Source organism: Scleropages formosus, chromosome 1 (genome assembly GCF_900964775.1).
Source record: "Scleropages formosus chromosome 1, fSclFor1.1, whole genome shotgun sequence".
Lineage (NCBI taxonomy): Eukaryota > Metazoa > Chordata > Actinopteri > Osteoglossiformes > Osteoglossidae > Scleropages > Scleropages formosus.
The window spans coordinates 49,710,255-49,728,778 of NC_041806.1; the positions used below are offsets into that span (position 1 = coordinate 49,710,255).

Here is an 18,524-nt window from a genome sequence, read left to right on the forward strand (position 1 = left end):
CACCATTTCATTTTCTTCTAATAGATTAGCTTCATCCCCAGCAAGGAACTGTCATCACCCTGCCTTTTGGTGACATGGTGGAATAAAACATAACACCACTGAAACACTCCACCCTGCCACGCCTACGTCGTCAGCATGACAGGACACACCCGGGGCTCGACGGAGACGTAAAAGGCAACGGCGGAACGAAGTCGGACGAGGAATCTTGTTCGCCGAACTGCTCGCTCACCGAGTCAGCCTTCGCTTCGCCTTCATCGTCGCTCTTGTCCTCGTCCCGTGTCCCTTCTCTTTCCTGAACCCAGATCGGTTTTCTCGTGTTTGACCTTCCGCCTGTTTCCTCGACCACGTTTCTGGATTGTCCTTGTGTACAACGTTTGCCGATCAAAGACCTTCGCCTGTCCCTGACCACGCTTCCTGTTCGTCCTTGAAATAAACTCCTGTCCGCTCTGCAATTGAGTCCGACAGTTCCTTCCGGAACGAACCATGACACACTCTGCCACTGATAGACATTTCAAAATGTACAGCTGGGAGTTTTCTCCTTATTCAATCCTTAAGTCTCTTCCCACTACCCGTGTTTCTTGATGCCCTACAAGGGCAAGGGAAGCGGATGATGCCACGAAGCAGAAATGAGGTCAGTTCAATGCCTCGACCCGTCACCCCCGGCACCATGAGTACCAACCCAAAACTAAAAAGACCCTGTGAAGTAAGTAATGGCATATAAGACCTCATGAGACCCAGCCTCCACTGCTGTCTTGCCTCCCCAAAGCACTGCAGTAACACAGATTTGGCCTTGTAGTGACCCGAATTGAAGACGACTGGGAGGAGAAGAGCCATGGAGACACATGCACACACAGCCATCAGCCCTTCCCCACCCTCCCTCACCCACCCCCCCACCACACACACAAAAGACTCACTCCAAACTGCCAATCTTCTAATTTTCACACAGAAGTCCTCTCTGTGCTCTGCCCTCAGGACATTCGCAGAGGAACAGAGCTTTCCGGAGATCCACAAGGTAACTGGATTGAATTCACTGGAGAGTCGGGCTGCATTCAGCAACATCAGCTAAGAAAAAAAACCCACTACAACTGATGAAAGACTACAGAATAAACAGAAAAGACCCAACCGTTGACGTAAATAAAGAAAACACTGATGACGTTTGACTTGCACTTTGTCATCGGAGCGCGCGTGATGCAGAGAGTCAGGGATGTCCGTTTCCGACAACCCCGAGTAGATGTGAGCGGTGCCAAAGCAGACCGCAAACACAGACTAATAAAGACAGGTTGGGACTCGAGAAATACTTCAGGACGGCAGTGTGATATGGTATCAAGTCACAACAACATTCTAACGTACTCCAATAATCATTAGGAGGGAATTACGGTTTCCTGGCATTCACTTCATCGCTGTAGGAAATTTAACTGGGCTGCCCTGGGTGGGTCTCCAGGAGCCATAAACGATTCATATAACTTATCTTTTTTCCCCCCTCCAATTAGAGATGATTGAAATGCAAAAACTGAAAAATGACAGAGATTTCTGCGTTACACAACCATCCCACGGCACTTAAATCGCTAATGCGTCACCACGAAGCCCAAAAGACATTGTAGACACGGCATAGTCTTTGAAGTAAGAAAAGCCCACCCTCAATGCTTTTCTCCACACAGAGGACTGAAACCATGGTCGGAGACATCTGTGTCAGCAACCGGGGATGGTTAAACTCTGGCATCAGCCAGAGGCCTAGATTCCTATAAAAAAATCCAAAGTGACATGATCCATTTGACCCAAGACACTCTTCCTGGTATCAAATGCCAATCATACCTCAATCATACTTGACCTGGTCTTGGAGGTACATCCACAGCGGTAAGACCCTGTGAATGAACAGAGTCCTACATGCCCCCTGTGTTTTCATCAGCTTTTTGTTTGCAATAAAGAATCATTATTCAGATCAAAGAGACCATGGATGACCACTAAAGCAAAGAGATGGATCCCGGATCAAATGAAAGCGGAACTCTCACTGGAAGCACAAATTATGAGACTGAGGTGGTCATAACTTGGACACATCAAGAGAAGGTTGGATTCTCCCAAAGATGGTCATGCTTGGAAAAATTTTGAGGAAAAGGGAGAAGAGATCGACCAGCAACCAGAAAGAAGGATTCCACCACAGTGACCATGGACAAAACCTTTTCAAACCTAAGGACACAAGTGGAGGACAGAACTTTCTGGAAGAACTCTATGTGTTCAACAGCAGCTAACATGGAGTCAACGGCACAATTTCATTTGCATACTTCACTTAACAGCAGCAACAACTGACATCACTGACTCAATAAGACGAGGCAACCTTGTTGGAAAAGGCTCCATCAGGTCTGAATGTCACATTTCCATATTTAAGGGCAGCAACAGTGGTGGACTAATGATGGACAAGCTGTAGGTTTAAAGACACAGCAGGGAGTCTGCTGTTGTACCATTTAGAAAGGTACTTAACCTGAATTGCTTTTGAAAAGTATCCAGCTGTGGGTAAGAGTCTCCAACGGTGAGCTGCGTGGGGCACTCTGGATAAGGCCTTCTGAATAATGTAATGTAATGCACTGTAATGTAATGCGCTGTTTCACCACGGAAGCCGCGGGTTTCGCCAATCTCTGCGGTAAGCGGCAGTAATGGCACAGAGCCCGGGGGGGTCACTTTGGGGAATAATCCACCGTCCCACCTCAGAGAGGTTTTACTCTCATCAACACAGAGCGATAAGCGCCAGACATCCCCTCGGAGTGCCAGACAGCAGAGGCTTCGTGGAGAGGAGCAGGGGTGCGAGAGACAGCTATCTGGGCCCGGGACGCCCTCAAGACTCAGAAGGAACAAAAACGTACAACAGCTACTGAATGGAATCCTCCAAGATCCAACAGCATCCTGAAAAATGAGGGGATGAAAAATATGTATAATACTTTGCAATATCTGAAAAAACTACAATACCCAACAACACCTTGCATTACCCTTCAATATCTATCAATACCGCATAACACCATACCATAGGGACATTGCCTGTAGTTGTAGGAGTTCGTGGTGGGTGGAGCTATCACCATGCAACTTAAGATACCGGGGTTGAATCCCACTTCTGGGGCAGTACCTATGATCAAAGTATTAATCTTGAACTGATAGAGTAAAAATGACCCTGCTGTATAAAATTGTCAATCAGTGTAAGCAGATTAGTGTATAAACCTAACATTGTAAGTCACCTTGGACAAAGGTGTGACGTAGATAAATAAACGTAAATAAACGCCAGCTGGAGGTGAGCCCATTGTTCTGGAAAGTTCCATCATTCCAAACGAGGAGGGGATCCCCGCGAGTCCGAACAGCGCTCGTCATTTCGGTCACATCAGCAATCACTGCTTATTATGGGTTCTGCAGGAACAAGGACCCCGATGACCTCGCTCAGTGACAGGCTGAATTACTGCCAACCCCACAACAGGTCGACCCGCCCATGTCAGTCCTGGCCTCACTCACTCACTCACACTCACACACACACACACACACACACACACACACACAGTATAATCACAGCAAGGAATCTATGCGGTCCAGTTCTCCCTGTCTGATCTGTCCATGTGACTCGAACCGCTGTGTTACCATGTTGCTACCGGGGCAGCTGGTGGCGTAATGGTTAGCGTTAATGCTTTTGGAAACCAAAGGTTGCAGGTTCAATTCCCCACCTTTGCCTACAGTGCCATTGAATAAGGTACTTCCCCTAATTTGCTTCAGTAAAATTACCCAGCTGGGTAAATAATTGTAAGCTTGTAACAACCGCAACCTTAACATTGTAAGTCGCTTTGGAGAAAAACATCAGCTCAATGAATAAATGTAAATGCGCTACTGTCACGACCCACAGGGACAATACAGAAGCAGCAAACACTAAGGCAAGACTGCAGGTTGTTGTTGAGTGTTCTCTCGTGATTCCCCTTGCCAACGTTAGTCACTTATTTCCCGCCTTTTGTCCTCCTCTCTAGGTCCAGTGTTTCCAGTCCAGTATTTCACCACACCTCCGTGTTCAAGTCCCACTCCCAGATTCGCGGTTCACGTTCCACCTCTGTGCGGACGCGCTGTGCGTCTCCTTGTCCCGCGTTCGTCGTTTCACCCCTGCTCCGCACTTCCCAGTTTGCGCTGCGCACTTAGAAACACGCTCTGCACGCGGGGCCATTATACTTTACGTCCGTGTCGAACCCGCATCCGGATGCGACAACTGCTGCTCTTGGTCCAAGATTCTCAGTTACACGACCTGGGAGCAGCTTCTTGTTCCCAGCTCTGATGTGTCCCTCGACATGTAGTATATAATCCAAGGACCCACAGGCGACCCCGCTGCCTTTCTCACCCGAGTCATATAAACTGAGAGCAGCTTTTTTTTTTTATTCATGTATTTTGCTTTTTATCTCACATCTTTGTCCAAGGTGACCTACAACGTGAGGTTTGTATGCTGCGTTAGTTATTTGCCCGTTTATACACCGGGGTAATTTTTACTGTATCTATTCAGAGTTAATACCTTCAAGGACACTACAGTAGAAACTGGGATTCGAACCTGAGACCTTAGGTTGGAAAGTAACGACTAACTGTAACTGTACCAGAACAGGAAGGAAGAAGGTTTTAAAGCACTTTTTCTGTTGTCCTTTCAGGTGGAGACAGGACAGTAAGGCTGCAGATCAGTAGACCCCCACCCCACCTCCTCTTTGCTCTGGATGGGGGGGCACAACATGGCTCGAGGGGGGTGTTAAATCCTGCAGGAGAAATCCCAAACACTTGTAACCATGGAGACAGCAGCACAAAGGACCAGACCAGTTGGATAGGCCAAGCGGGGAGGTGCGGTGGAGACCACGTGTCCCGGGGTCCCCGGAACGGTCCGGGCCGCCTCGTCTTTCACGCGGACAGATCGCGAGACGTGTCTCCTGCAGCGAATATCAACATGTAGAGCTGAAGGAATGCGGGGAAGCTCTCGGGGAATGCGGAAGGAGAGGAAGGAGCGTTCCCAGACATGTGGAGAGTATCGCACTAGACGTGACCGAAGGGCACCTTTCGCAGGAGGTCCCGGAGTCGGGCGATGCCGTCTCCCACTCCGCCTCGCGGTCAACGCGACCGCAGCATCCGCCAGCTGCCCGAGCTTGTCAACGACACGTTCGTCAGCTGCCCTCTCCATTCTGAGTAGAAAGCGCAGGTCAGTTTACATTGTGGCGGTTGGAATGAGAAGCAGGGGTTTGGGGCGCTTACGGCACGCCTCCTCCGAACGGTCGCTCCCTTCAAAACGCCCGAGAGACGTTATCACAGGAGGCAGCATGCGGCCTCCGCCATCGTAACGTGCCCACGGCGCAGAAAGGCAGAACCTGGGAAGCGGCGCGTCCGCCATAGCCCCCGAGGCGAACGCTGAGACAGACTAATTAGTCTTATTGATTGGTTTTAAGGTCAAACTTAAATACCGCCGGCGCGCACATGAAAGGTGGCCGCGTGCTCCACCAGAGCGTCGGCGCTCGCCCTGGAGCCCCAGCAGAAACACTTCTGCTTTGAGGAACCGCCGGCGTTCGCTCTTCGCCGAGGACCAGGTCGGCAGGGGATCCGGCGCTTTGCTCGAAACCTTGGCGAGATCGCGTCAGGCACGTCTCGTCGGATTTCGGAAGAGATCCGCCGAGACCCTGTCGAGACGCCGTCCCGCATCCGTCATCCGTCCTCTCCAGCTCATCCAGAAAGCACGACGTCCTCGCTGCGAACGCACGTCTCCTCCGCTCTGGTGTCTCCACGGCGCACATCAACATCCTCAGCCTGACCTACGGGTGCCCATGTGGCTCCGCTCCTCTCCACCTTCACACTCTCCATCTCTCCCTGACATCCACCACTTGAGCTCTGCTCCAGACAGTGGAATGAACTTCTCCATGAGCTCGAGCTTCCTCTCAACGGCACAGCACACGCTCCTGGTCTCTAGGAACCTACTGAAGAGCCAGTTCTTCCCATAGCGTGTCAGATGTTGACTACCTCAAACTCAAACATCATTCACTTGTAGAACGAACACACACACACACTCTAAGGTCAATTTAGTTGCCAGTTCACCTGAAATACATGTTTCATTGGACTTTAGAAGAAAGGTGAACATTAGAAAAGAAAGGCAGAATATGATCATAGCAATAAAAGTGTGGACCACAGTGACCCTCCATTGGACAGACGCTTATTGATGATGGATGGATGGAGGGAATAAGAAATTGTGGATCTCACAGTAATAAAAAGAACAATGAGGGAGAGCGCAATGAAAAAAGAGCAAGAGATCAAAAGATGAACAATCGGATGAGTCACGCACATCTCGCGTACTGTATAAACACTGAGTAACGTTCCACAGAACTGTCAGAACTTAATTACAGGTGCCGAGCGAGATGGAATGATAATTGGAACGATAATTTACCGGGATGGAAATTTATTACGATCATAATTTATCGTACGAGCCGAACCGTCGGGGGCAGCAGCGGAACCCGCGAGCCGCTCCGACTTTTTCCCAGCCTGCCCGCCTCGCGTCTCGGAATGACGGGCCACCCGGCTCGGCGCCGCCCCCTCCGGGAGACGGGAGACTCCGCCAGGCGGTTGAGTCACGCACGGCGCCCCGTGCGCCGCCGCCGCGGCCCTGGAGCTCATTTCCCACAATTCCGAGCTCTGGATGGCGAACGGCCGCGCGATCCTTCGGGCTTCCTCTTTTTCGAAAATGTACAAAGGTTGCGCCGCGTACAGCAAGGACCTCAGCTCAGTAAAAGGTTCACTTTCCTTGGGAGGGGGCATTTCACAGCCGTCCCCCACAATTATTAAAAAGCGCAGCTGCTCCCAAATGTAACATGAGAGATGCTCCACCGACTCCTCGACTGGGAAATATATCACCATCGCTGAGACCAACACTTCCCAAGGGGCCTATGTGCAGTGTATAATGGTGTATAACGATGTATTTTAGCAACAATGGGGCTGCTGGGATGTCGCACTGAGCTCTAAGCACAGTACATCTCCTGTGCATGCGTGTGCGGGCACACACACACACACACACACACACACACACACACACACACACACACACACACACACACACAAGCATTCTGTCCCATTTACAGAGGAGTCCCAATAACAGGGCACCGGGGGAGGGGTTTCCCCCAGCCCCTCCCTGAGTGTATGCTGTTGGGCCATGTGCAACTGTTCTCCTCCCCTCAACCCCATACACTGACCCCCCCCAGATGTCCCTGCAGCCCAAACAGCTCCCCGCGCCCATCCCATCTCCTGCTCCCCCGGTGCCATCAGACGACCTCAAGCGCAGAGTCGCATTTAACAAAGGACGTTCCCACACCGGTGCGTTAACCATCCCCGGCGGACCCCCACGCTTGGTGCGCTCGTTGTCCACATGTATTTAGTTTGGTGTTTAGTGTTCTTTTTTTAGTTACTGCATGTGGGTGTTGCTTACAGTATATCGAGTGCGTTTTTCGAGGGCGTCGTGCACTTTGAGACGCTTTACTCGGGGTTCCACGTGTTACGCGGAAATAGCCAAAGAAAGAGGGTAAGGTATACGGCGCCAGCCTGAGAACAGGCCACAGGGTATGGATTTTAATTTGTTTTTAAGCATCTGTCATGCAACGTACGCTCGGATTCATTAAAGGAGTTTTTATTGTGTGGATTTCGAGCCGCACGTGACAGATTTCGACGGTTTGCTCAATAGACCTTTAAATTGAAACGGATGTGATGAATAGAGAATCGATTGGACAGATTTGACTCACCGGTCCTGGGCTTTGCATGTCATTTTTGACCTGGACAAAAAAAATTTTAAATTTAAAAAAAAAATAAAGAAAAACTATTCCTCCCCCGCTACCCCCCCCCCCAGTATGATGCCAAGGGCTTTAACTCTCACTCAACAAGGTGCATTAAAGGGGTGAAAAAAAACACTTGAAATGTGGAAAAGTAAATGAAAAGCTTTCAGAACAACAACCATCCCGGTGGATGAGTCATGACAGAAGCTCTTATTCACAGCCCCAGGCAGGGGGGTGGGGGGGTGGGATGGGATGGGATGGGGTGGGGGGTTGGGAGGATCAGCGACCCCCTCCAGGCTCAGGTTCTGATTCTGGGTTCCTGGTCTCGCAGCCCTCCCCGTTTCGGGCCGCGCCGCTCAGAATGTCAACACGCAACAGCGACCTTTTAAAAGGGTTCCTTCTGAAGGGTTCCCGTGCGCCCGTCGCGCACGGCGTGTGTGGGCGTGCGTCACGCATTAAAGTTTCGTGGCTGAGAGGCCACGCCGAAGCCCGGTAGGCAGGGAGAGAGGGGCAACAGGAGCGTGCAATACACCACCCTAATGGACTAATGGACGGAGGAACACGGGGGGGGGGGGGGGGAAATCGGTCCTACGCATGCAAATGTGAGCAGTGAAGTTCCATCAGTGGGTCGAGGAGCAGGTGGGTGATCCTCATCACTATTCATCATTTCACAGCCAGCATCTCAAGTAGAAATAACAGTCTGGACAAAGAAAGAAATTTGCATATATTATTGCCATAGGAAGTAACATTCAAATATATTATTTGTATATAACTGTGTGTGTGTGTGGAGGGGGGGGGGAGTGGAATTAATTCAAATTTATAAACATATCCTTGGACTGTGATAATCACTTATTTTATCCAAATTGTGCTCATTTTGCAATTTAATTAAGCATGTAGATCGAATGCAGCACCGCACTTAGCGGCGACGTAAATATTTATGAGTTCCCGGGCTGAGCGGCAGGTCCACCTCGTAGCCTCGTGTCTGCCTACCGACCCGGGTGCGACTCGTCACCCGGACAACAAGGTGCCTGCTCGGACCTGCTCGGTTCAGCCCTTTCGGTTACGAATGCCGAACGTCCAGGTCGAACCAGGTCAGATGCTCCTTGAAAGGTTAGCGGAGAGGGACGATGTACCAGTAGGTGACGGTCTGTCCCATCACGCTGTCAATAACATGGTGCAGATCACCTTCCAGACCCAGACAGGGACCCGGTCGCTTGAGGAAGAGCACGTCAGCCACCGCCAGCCAGCTGGAAGAACCTCGGAGCCCTGAGCCAAGCGCGACCCAGCTTTCCGAGTTGTTCCAGGCACGCAAACGAGGGTCCGGCCGAGTCGATACGGACCAGAACTTTGCGGAGGAAGAAAAGCAGAAACGGAGGAATGGAATTACACAAATCCACCGGTATTACTGACAGTACCAAGTTATTACCGCTATTAATGAGCTGCCAGACTCTCCCTGTTCTGCCTGCTGGGTGGAGGGGAGGTTGCGGTTTCCTTATTTCCTTATCCTCAAACCCCACTTCTCTGCGGACAGAACCGGGACAACCCTAGGAGAGGTGCTCACAGATGGATCCGGTGAGGATGTCAGAGTTATACAACAATCCTTAGCCAATACGGAGTCCACAGGGCCTGGAACTCAGTTTGAACACAAGAGGGACCCAAACGGGACTTAAACAGGCCAAAGCAAAACCAAACTAGAAACAAAGCAGAACCCAACCGGGATCCAATCAGGATCCAAACATGGACCTACCTAGAAACTAACAAGGATCCACCCAGGTCACAACCAGGATTCAACCGGAGCCCAACTCGGATCCAACTAGACCACAACCAGGATTTAAACGGAAAAAGTAGAACCTTACCAGGATCCAAAACAGGACCCGAGCAGAACTCATCCAGGTCCCACACCATCGTGGACACCGAAGGCAGAGAAGCGTCGTTTCGGCGAGGTGCCACCGATGACTGCCGAACACCTCACCGGTGGAAGAGGAACAAGGAAATGTCACCTCAAGTGGAAGACTGATGTCGATGTGAGGTTTTACACTCGAGAACCTCCCTGTTTGATAAGAACCACTCTGCTCTACCCCGATCACAGCATGCTAATTACAGGGCCGCTAATTATAATTACAGATTTTGTTTTGCGATTCCTTCATGCATATTAAATCTGTTTTTTTCCCCCCACATCTAGATGGTAAAACAAGGTCATATTCTACATTCTGAGAGCAGGAATGCCGACATCCCCGGCGACAGGTCTCACGAGCTACAAACCTCAGCGCGATTCCTCCACGCCCAAAATCACCAGCTTACCGATAACTGCATTCTGAATGATGAGGCCTCCGCAGCCTGGCTCCTTAGCCACAAAAAAATGGGACAATCACATTTTGTGGTAAAAATACCAAATATATCACTGAATTCCGTAGACAGAGTGAATTCCATGAAAGACATTGTTGATCATCGCTTTCACGCAACTTCACCTGAATCACAACAACCGTCTAACGCGAAGGGTTTTTTCACAGCGCCATAAATATAAGCACACGCACACACACAACCTATATCTATATATAATTACATCCTCCGAGGGCGCTTGTCTGGCACAGATCACCGTCTGCCGTTTTGATTTTTCCTGCACACGCTGCATGGCTCGACCCCCGTGGAGAGAAATCAATAGACGTATACAAATAGAGACGGGAAAGAGGGACTAGCCGAGACGGAGTGAACACGGAGAGGGACAGCGGGTGGCCTGCAGAGGACTGACTGGGGAACGGCAAGAAGGTCCAGCAAAACAACAGCACCGTAACTACTTCAAGGATGTAGCCTGTAGACACACACCCTAGATAGGGGTACTATGACTCAACACTCTGACCCACCACATGATCCATCGTCTCCAGTTTAAACACAGTCTGTCTGAGGCGTTGCGAGAAGGGAATGACCAGTCGCACACTGAACCACAAACCCCCACCAATGACCCATCACTGAAGATGAACACAGAAGCAGCCATAACAGGTGGACCTGAGCTCAAAGGTGTCCTCAATGACTCATTCAGTTCCTCCCATGTGACCAATCAATCATGATGACAGACTGTTGATCCATCAGCGATTAATTTTTTACCTGTTTGAAACTTCAGCCAGGCTTCCGCCAACTGTCAGTCAACTACCAGTCAACCGTCATTCAACTTTTAGCGCTCAGTCAACTTTCAGTCAACCAGAGGTCAACAGTCAGTAAACGGTCAGTCAACCATTGGTCAACGTTCAGTCGAGTCTTTCAGCCTTTATTCAACAGTCAGTTAACCTTCAGTCAACTGTCATTCAACCTTCAGCACTCAGTCAACTTTCAGTCAACCAGAGGTCAACAGTCAGTAAACGGTCAGTCAACCATTGGTCAACGTTCAGTCGAGTCTTTCAGCCTTCATTCAACAGTCAGTTAACCTTCAGTCAACTGTCATTCAACCTTCAGCGCTCAGTCAACTGTCAGTCAACCATTGGTCAACGTTCAGTCACCAGTCATTCAGGCTTCAGTGAACAATCAGTCAATCTTTCATCAGCAGAGTCAACACTCAGTTAACCTTCAGCCAACTGTCAATCAACTTTCAATCACCCATTAGTCAACCTTCAGCCATGTTAACCTTTATTCAATATTTGGTCAACCTTCTATCAATTGTCAATCAACTGTCAGTTAATCGGCCAACCAACAATCATTCAGCCTTCAGCAAACTTTCAGCCAACCACCAACCAACCTTCAGTCAATGTCAATGAACCTCTCCGCCACGCCGCTGGCACTGAGCTGGAGTCACAATAAGGGCGACAGATGGCAGAAAGGGCAGCAAACAGCGAGTGTTTATTTCGTAGACACAGCAGCCGGTAGCAGAGATTGCAGCGTAACACTGGAGGACACCCACAGCCACACACGCACACAGAGTCAGGAGTTTGAGAACGTGCAAAAATCCATTCTATCCAGTCATCATGGGCTGTTGATCATTTTTACATTTTGAACCCCTGCAGTGCCTGATGGTAGGTGAACAACCAGTCAAACCTTCTCCAGCCAAAGCTGCTCGTTGACGCGGTTCGCAGACCCGCACGGTGCCGAGCGGTCGTTCCTCCGCCGCTTTGAAAACCTCCGCTGCGGGATGGTTAACGCACCCGTAGAGGCCTCCCGATGACACGAGACCCCTCGAAGTGACCAGAAGCCATCGGGTGACAAGAAGCACAGCCAGGTCACCCGTTTACAGTGGGGTAAACGCCATCACTTTGTGAATTTCTGAAAATTAATTTGCACATTTTTGTTTGTTTGTTGAAACCATTTGATGTTTGATTCATTTACGCAGAAATATGTCAAGTCACCGACTGCATTAGAGCAAGGATTCTCAAACTGCATGAGCAAATTAAAAGCAAAACTATACATGAAAAAACTGATTTATTATAATTCGTTTCTTCACGGGTGATTTTATTTGACCTATTTATACCAGCGGATATTTTTTACTGCAGTAATTTGGGGTAAAAATGCTGGTCGAGGGTATTAAAGCAGAAGAAGGGATTATAGGCTGTCTAATCATCACATTTCATGCTTGCAGGAGAAGAGGACAGAATAATCCTCACGGTCATGTTCTGATCATCATGGTGACACGTGGATGGATTGTGGGTCCATCTCCTCCTGCTTCTTCCTGCCTCTTCTTCTACCTTCTCCTCTCCTCCTCCTCATGTCCTCCGCTGTCACGCAGCCCCACAACTCCTTTCTCCAAGGACTCGTTTCTCATGAACCGGCTGAGCAGCTGATGATCCGGAGCCTTTAACGCGAGGCGTGGGCTCCGGGAGTTACCTTCGCAAGCAGCTGCCGACCGACGATTGCACAAACCTAATAAAATCGTTTTGTTCCCTCTAATGTTATTTTTTCTTCCCAAACATAAAACAGACAACCGTTTATAATGAGATAATGAAATCGCTCTCAGCAGGCGCGCGAGAAGAACGAACCGTTGGGCGCGATGTATTCGAGACCCGAGACGCTTCCAGCATCCGTCCCCCTTCGGAGAGGCTCTGTGATGGTGAAGGAATGGACGTGGGCTCCCAAAAAAAGGAAAAAGATCCTTTCACGCAACAACGCTATTAACAATCTGTGAGTCGAACAAATGACCTTCTTTGCATTTGGACCGCAGTTTCCACAGGAATGTGGAGAACTAGTCTTTTCAAACACCTGTGACGCTGTGAATTTCCCAACTTAGGCCCCTCTAAGCTCAGTGTCCTCACCTGTGATTGGTTCATCACCCTCTGCGTTTGACAAGGCTCGCACGTCAAAGCTCCTCTCCATCCGTCCGTGCATCCATCCAATTTCAATAACCATTTGTCCTGAGCAGGGTCGTGGTGATCTGGAGCCTATAGCGGAAGCATTGGGTGGAAGGCTCGGGGGGGGGGGGACCCCTTGGTCCATCGCAGGGTTCCTCTCCATCCTACATCCTTTTATCAATTATCGTTTACGAATTTAACTTACCCCTTTCTCCAAGATGACCTACAATGTGACTTTGGAGCACTAAGCCACTTAAACTGATTTACACGGCTAGGTCATTTTTACTGTATCAGCTCAAGGTAAGCGCCTCGATTAAGGGTACGTCAGCCAAAGCAGGACCTCGAACCTGGATCCGACCGGTGGACGCGCAAGCGGTCCGCCGCTCCTGGAACTGGCACGCGGCCGGCTGTCGCCGCGCTCATCGACTGGAGGGTCCGACACCCCCCCCGCACCCCGCACCCCGCTGAATGGCAGGAAACCGAAAGGCCCAAACAACGGCGCAAGCGGGAGAGGGCCCCCCCGGCGGGTAACGACCGACACACAATGCAGACGCCTCGCTCTGTTTGGGTTTCGAATTCCGCCTGGGACGCCGGGCTCGGGTCGCGAGCCAAAGCAGCGGGAGCCTCCCTCCAAGAACCGTGTCCGCCGTCATCGCCGTCACCGGGCAGAGCCGCATAAATACGAGCTCTCGCATTATTACGCGGCGATTTCAACGGGGCGCTAATGACGCCATTTTAAAGCCCAGCAGCGTTTCGTCCGTTAAATACCGCACGGCTCACGCGTTGGTCTGTCCTCCTCTTTCTCCCCAAAAGTCGACTTCTTAATATCGTTACCATAGAAACATCAATGCTGCCCGCGGAGCTCTTTGTAGTGCCTGAATGGAGCGGCGCAGCGTGGAACCAGCCATCAGAACGGTGTAATATCTCCAGCAGCCAGACCCCGTGCGCCCTCCTCCCCCCAACCCCCAACCCCAGGTGGAGGACTGGACGCCCGGCACGCACACGAACCTTCCTGTGGCCCGTGCCTCCAGAAGAGCGGAAGGTGCATCGAAAGAGTCCCTTTCATCCACGCATTCGTGGTTCTCTCATCGCCCCTCGAGGAGAAGAACACCTTTAGTGCCACCTGCACTTGGGCACAGCGCCGGGGGCCCCCGGGGGCCCCATCCAGGACAAGTCACTGTTTACCGGGCTCTTAGGTCCCGCAGCCACCCAGCGGGAGGTTGCCATGGAGACCTTATCCGAGCGTCCATTCATCCACCCGTCCGTCCGTCATCCATCCAGTCGTCGGCCCGTCGGTCCGCCCAACTAAACCGCGTGAGGTCATCGGCACGCTGCCGGTCTCAGGCCTCGAGGGCCATTCCTGGAGTCAGAGAACCAAAGCCAAGTCCACACACACACACACACACACACACACACACACACACACACACACTGCGCAGCGCCACCCGGTCGAGGTTTGAGGGGAAACACCGGCCAGTAATTCCATGCGACAAGAGCGCGGCGTCCCGGGGGAATTACAGAATCCAGCTCTACTGTAATTACGTTCGATGGATTTAGAAACCGTATTTTCGGGCGTTAATGTCGTCCTTCGAGCCAGACAATGTGTTCTGCTGCTGGGCTATTTTTATTTTGGGAGATGGACCAGGAAACGCATTCTGCCCCCTCGCCTGTCCGTCTGGAAGGTCCACACAATGGTCTCGGGCTCTTTGCAAAGTCAAAGTCTTTATAATACCACAGTAATATCTTCTAATCCTGATGGACTGTTGTATGAATGCAAGTCCTCATCTATTCGACATCACGTACGACCGGTAATACGCTGACGGAACGCGACCGGGAGTCCAAATCGACCGTGCGCAAGCTCCGCTCGTTCTTCCATCTCCGGAGAACGCATTTTTTTACCATACCAGTACAGCGTAAGCAGTCCGGTCAAAGGTACAGCAGCAGGCGGTGGGATTCGAACCTGGCGGCAGCTCTAACCTCTACGCAATTGCCGCCCCGTAATTATTATCCATTTGTCCGAATTTTTTCTAGAAGGAGACTTAAAATGCTTGGTTTGTGCACTAAGCTACTTACCCTGATTTACCCATTTATACAGCGAGGTAATTTTTACTGTATGCAGTCAGAGTTAGTGCCTCGATCGAGGGTACGACAACACGAGTGGGATTTGAACCAGCCCCAGAGTGCTGGGACCTGGGCGGGGGGGGCACCTGAGAGAGAGCCGGTCTCAGATGGGCTGTGCGAACACGCTTCCGTCTCTGTACCACAGTAAAACCAAAAGGTCACCAGTAAACCATGAACCACTTGCAAGGCACTTAGCATTTTGTAGCCTCTGAATTTTTTATGGGTGTCGGGAGGGGGACGCCGAGGCCGGGGGGGGGAACCAGTGTCCCCGCAGCACACTGTGGGAATGTCACCGGGACTGCGGCAGGGAGAAAACAGGGTAAAAGCAGGAGCCCGTTGAATAAACACAGTAAAAGACAGATTAAATGAAATTAAGGCTCCGGGTGGTGCTGTGGCTCCAAATCCCGCTTCACCGACCGATCGGGCTAAAGAGCTTCTTTAACCACAGGAGGCGAGGGGGCGGAGCCACCGGTGGAGGGAACTCCGCCCCCCTGTTCCTTGACCCCTTTGTTTGAGTCCAACTCTCCACTAACGACACATTTATTACAAATGTTTTTGTTTTACCGATATTTTCGCCGCACTCCGGAGTCACGGAGCTCTTTCCTCAAGATTTATGCGCTCCTTTTATGGAATGGAACAGTATCCTGTGTTTTATGGAGACCTCGAGACCATTTTGTCAGTATTTACATTTACTGTCCAAAAAGCTTTTACACCGGTACGCCACTTCACGGGGGGGTTCGGCGTAATGGACGAACGCAGCTTTATTCCGCCAGGCCGCTCGAGACTCCGGGACCCGCGGAAACGCGAGGACGACCCGTGAGCGTACGACCGATTTCCCGAGCGGACGTGGCGGTGTTTACCCTGTTTTACATTGTTCTGCAGGGAATCGCCACCGAGCAGAGTGAAGAAACAGGAAATTAAGTCCCCTGCGAGCCAAACACCACGGATCAACAGAAACAGTTATTGCTTATCAATTAATAACGTCATGAGGACTGCATTAGCGCGTGTGTGTGTGTGAGGCAGTAGAGCACACACCAACGCAGCATTTCACAACGAGGGTCCGGCAAACGGCGCTTTATGAACCACGGAACCGCGGAGCCGTTAAAACCCCACCTGCCGTCTCTGTGCGTCCGGGATGTTGCGGGGTCTCGCGCCGCTGACCGAGAGGCCGAAGAGGCGCGACGCACCCCCCGCAGCCCGCGCACTCCTACCAGCGACGCAGACGCACACCACAGTCACCCGTGGGGACGCTCGCATCTCCGGCTCCGTATTAACGTTAAAATAGCGGGTGGTGTAGCGGTTAAGGAACTGAGCTTCCACCCCTGGGCGGCTGCCCTTGAGGTATTGCAGTAAATTACCTCGCTATTGCAAGCGGGAAGAGTGGAAACTTGGTGAGCTTCTCCGAATAAATCAGCCGAGCAGCTAAATAAACAGAGCAGGGCCGCGAGCCGGACTCATCCGTCCCCCGGCAGGACCCAAGCGAGACGCGCCGCCGGCCTCGTCCCCGCGCCCAGGGAGCGTCTCTATAAATGGTGCCCATCTCTACCGCGGCAGGAAACGTCTCTTCAATACTTCACATCGGAGCGTCGCGCGCATCAGATGAGTCTTGTTCTAATGCCGGAGACGCTTTTATGCAGGAGTGTCCCGAAAACCCAGCGACAAAGTGGACGCGGTCGGACCCGCCCCGCCCCGCCCCCCCCCAGAGGAGACGAACCCCCAGGATGGATCCAGAGGTCTCGCTTTCCTTCCGCTGCGACCGTTCAGGGACTGTTTTCAGCTTCGCTTTGCTCCGAACCACACCTGGAGCAGGAAAGATACACTGGCTCCTCCATGGTGTAATGAACGGTTCAGTGACACATTTCTGAAAAAACAAAGAATCTAAAACACCCTTTAGTTCAACAGCTTTTTTTTTCTCCACTCCTTTACCTGTTTTCTACTATTTGACCGGTCTGACCGCGACCTGTGTTTGCCCTCCAAGCTGACAGATGGCTGTAAAGAGCAGCCGAATTGAACAAGAGTGTGGAAACACCTCGATTCAACTCACTTCCACAGTGTTTACAGCTCATATCTGGAGTTCCTGACTGCTGGTGATCAATAACGAGATGAAGAACGTTGGTTGTGGGGCAAATCGGTCAACATTTTGCACCGAAAAGGAGTCTGGGGAGAAAAAGGGACCGAAAACAGAGCAGGAGGTGGAGCAGCAATTAGAGATGCTACCTTGCAGTCAAATGACCCAGGTTTGAATCCCCTCTCCAGCTGTACTACCCTTGATCAAGGTACTTACCACAAACTGATACAGTAAAAATGACCCAGCTGTAGGGGAAATTCATCGGCAACAGCTCAACACTGTAAGTCGCTTTGGAGAGAAGCATCAGCTAAATAAATAGAAAAAAAATTTCAAAATACTTCAAAGTTAATAAAAAGCACAACAATATTTTAGAAAGTTTCTTTTTTTGTAATTTATTCAATATCCCTCAGATTTCTACAGAAACTACCCCGGGAACAAAACGAAGGATGTCCTTTACTTTGTCGTAAAGGTGACTTTGGAGTTATGAACAAAACAAGTTACAGACAGACTTCTGGCCCTAATTGTGTTCGGTTCAAAATTACGGTAGCCTTGACCGTAGGTGTGCTGTTCGCACAGGGTGTCGACGGGCCCTAAGAGCGTCAGGAGGAAGCAGCACGACCGCACATCGCAGCCATTCCGCTGCGGTCCTAGAGCGGCGAGTCCAGGATGGTTTTACTGCAGCCAGATGGCAAACGATTCAATGTTTGACCGTCACTGCCGATTTAACCCCGACCGCTCGGTGAGACCAATCACACAGAGGTGTGCACCTCCGCGTGCGGTCTGAGCTTCATTAATTGAAAATTAAGACAAAACGAGTGAAGCTGCAAGCCAATCAATTAGTCAATTAGGAGAGTAAGTTTACCCAAAGAGCAATGTAAACTCATATTCAAGAAAAGAAGAGGATGGTCATCAACAGTCAACCATGAGGTTCCAACTGACATTCCACTGAAGGTTTCCACACATGATCGCCACTGGCAGATGACCGTAAACAAGACCTGTAAACGCTGATCTGCGTTCTCCGGACGCTCAAACCGAGTGCGGTCCGTTCTGCTGAACGCAAACCCTCACGGTCACCCAAGTCACACATTCGCTGACCTTGGTGAACTATCCGAAGTTCCAGGTGCGTGGCACATCCACATCACGTAGATGCCACATTATCGAGACCATGGTCCAGCGCAGGGTAGGACGACACCGAGTGTTGTCCCCACAACCACGGCACAGGACTCCGGTGAGAAAGACCTCTGTAAACTGGTCACCTGAGACCAAGTATCTCCACCTCCG

At 50.8% G+C, this 18,524-nt stretch overlaps 1 protein-coding gene across 3 annotated transcripts in view; it reads right to left on the bottom strand.

Moving 5' to 3' along the window:
- sash1a (SAM and SH3 domain containing 1a) overlaps positions 1–18,524 on the bottom strand; it is a 147,024-nt gene that overhangs the window by 126,068 nt on the left and 2,432 nt on the right. The window lies entirely within an intron of this gene.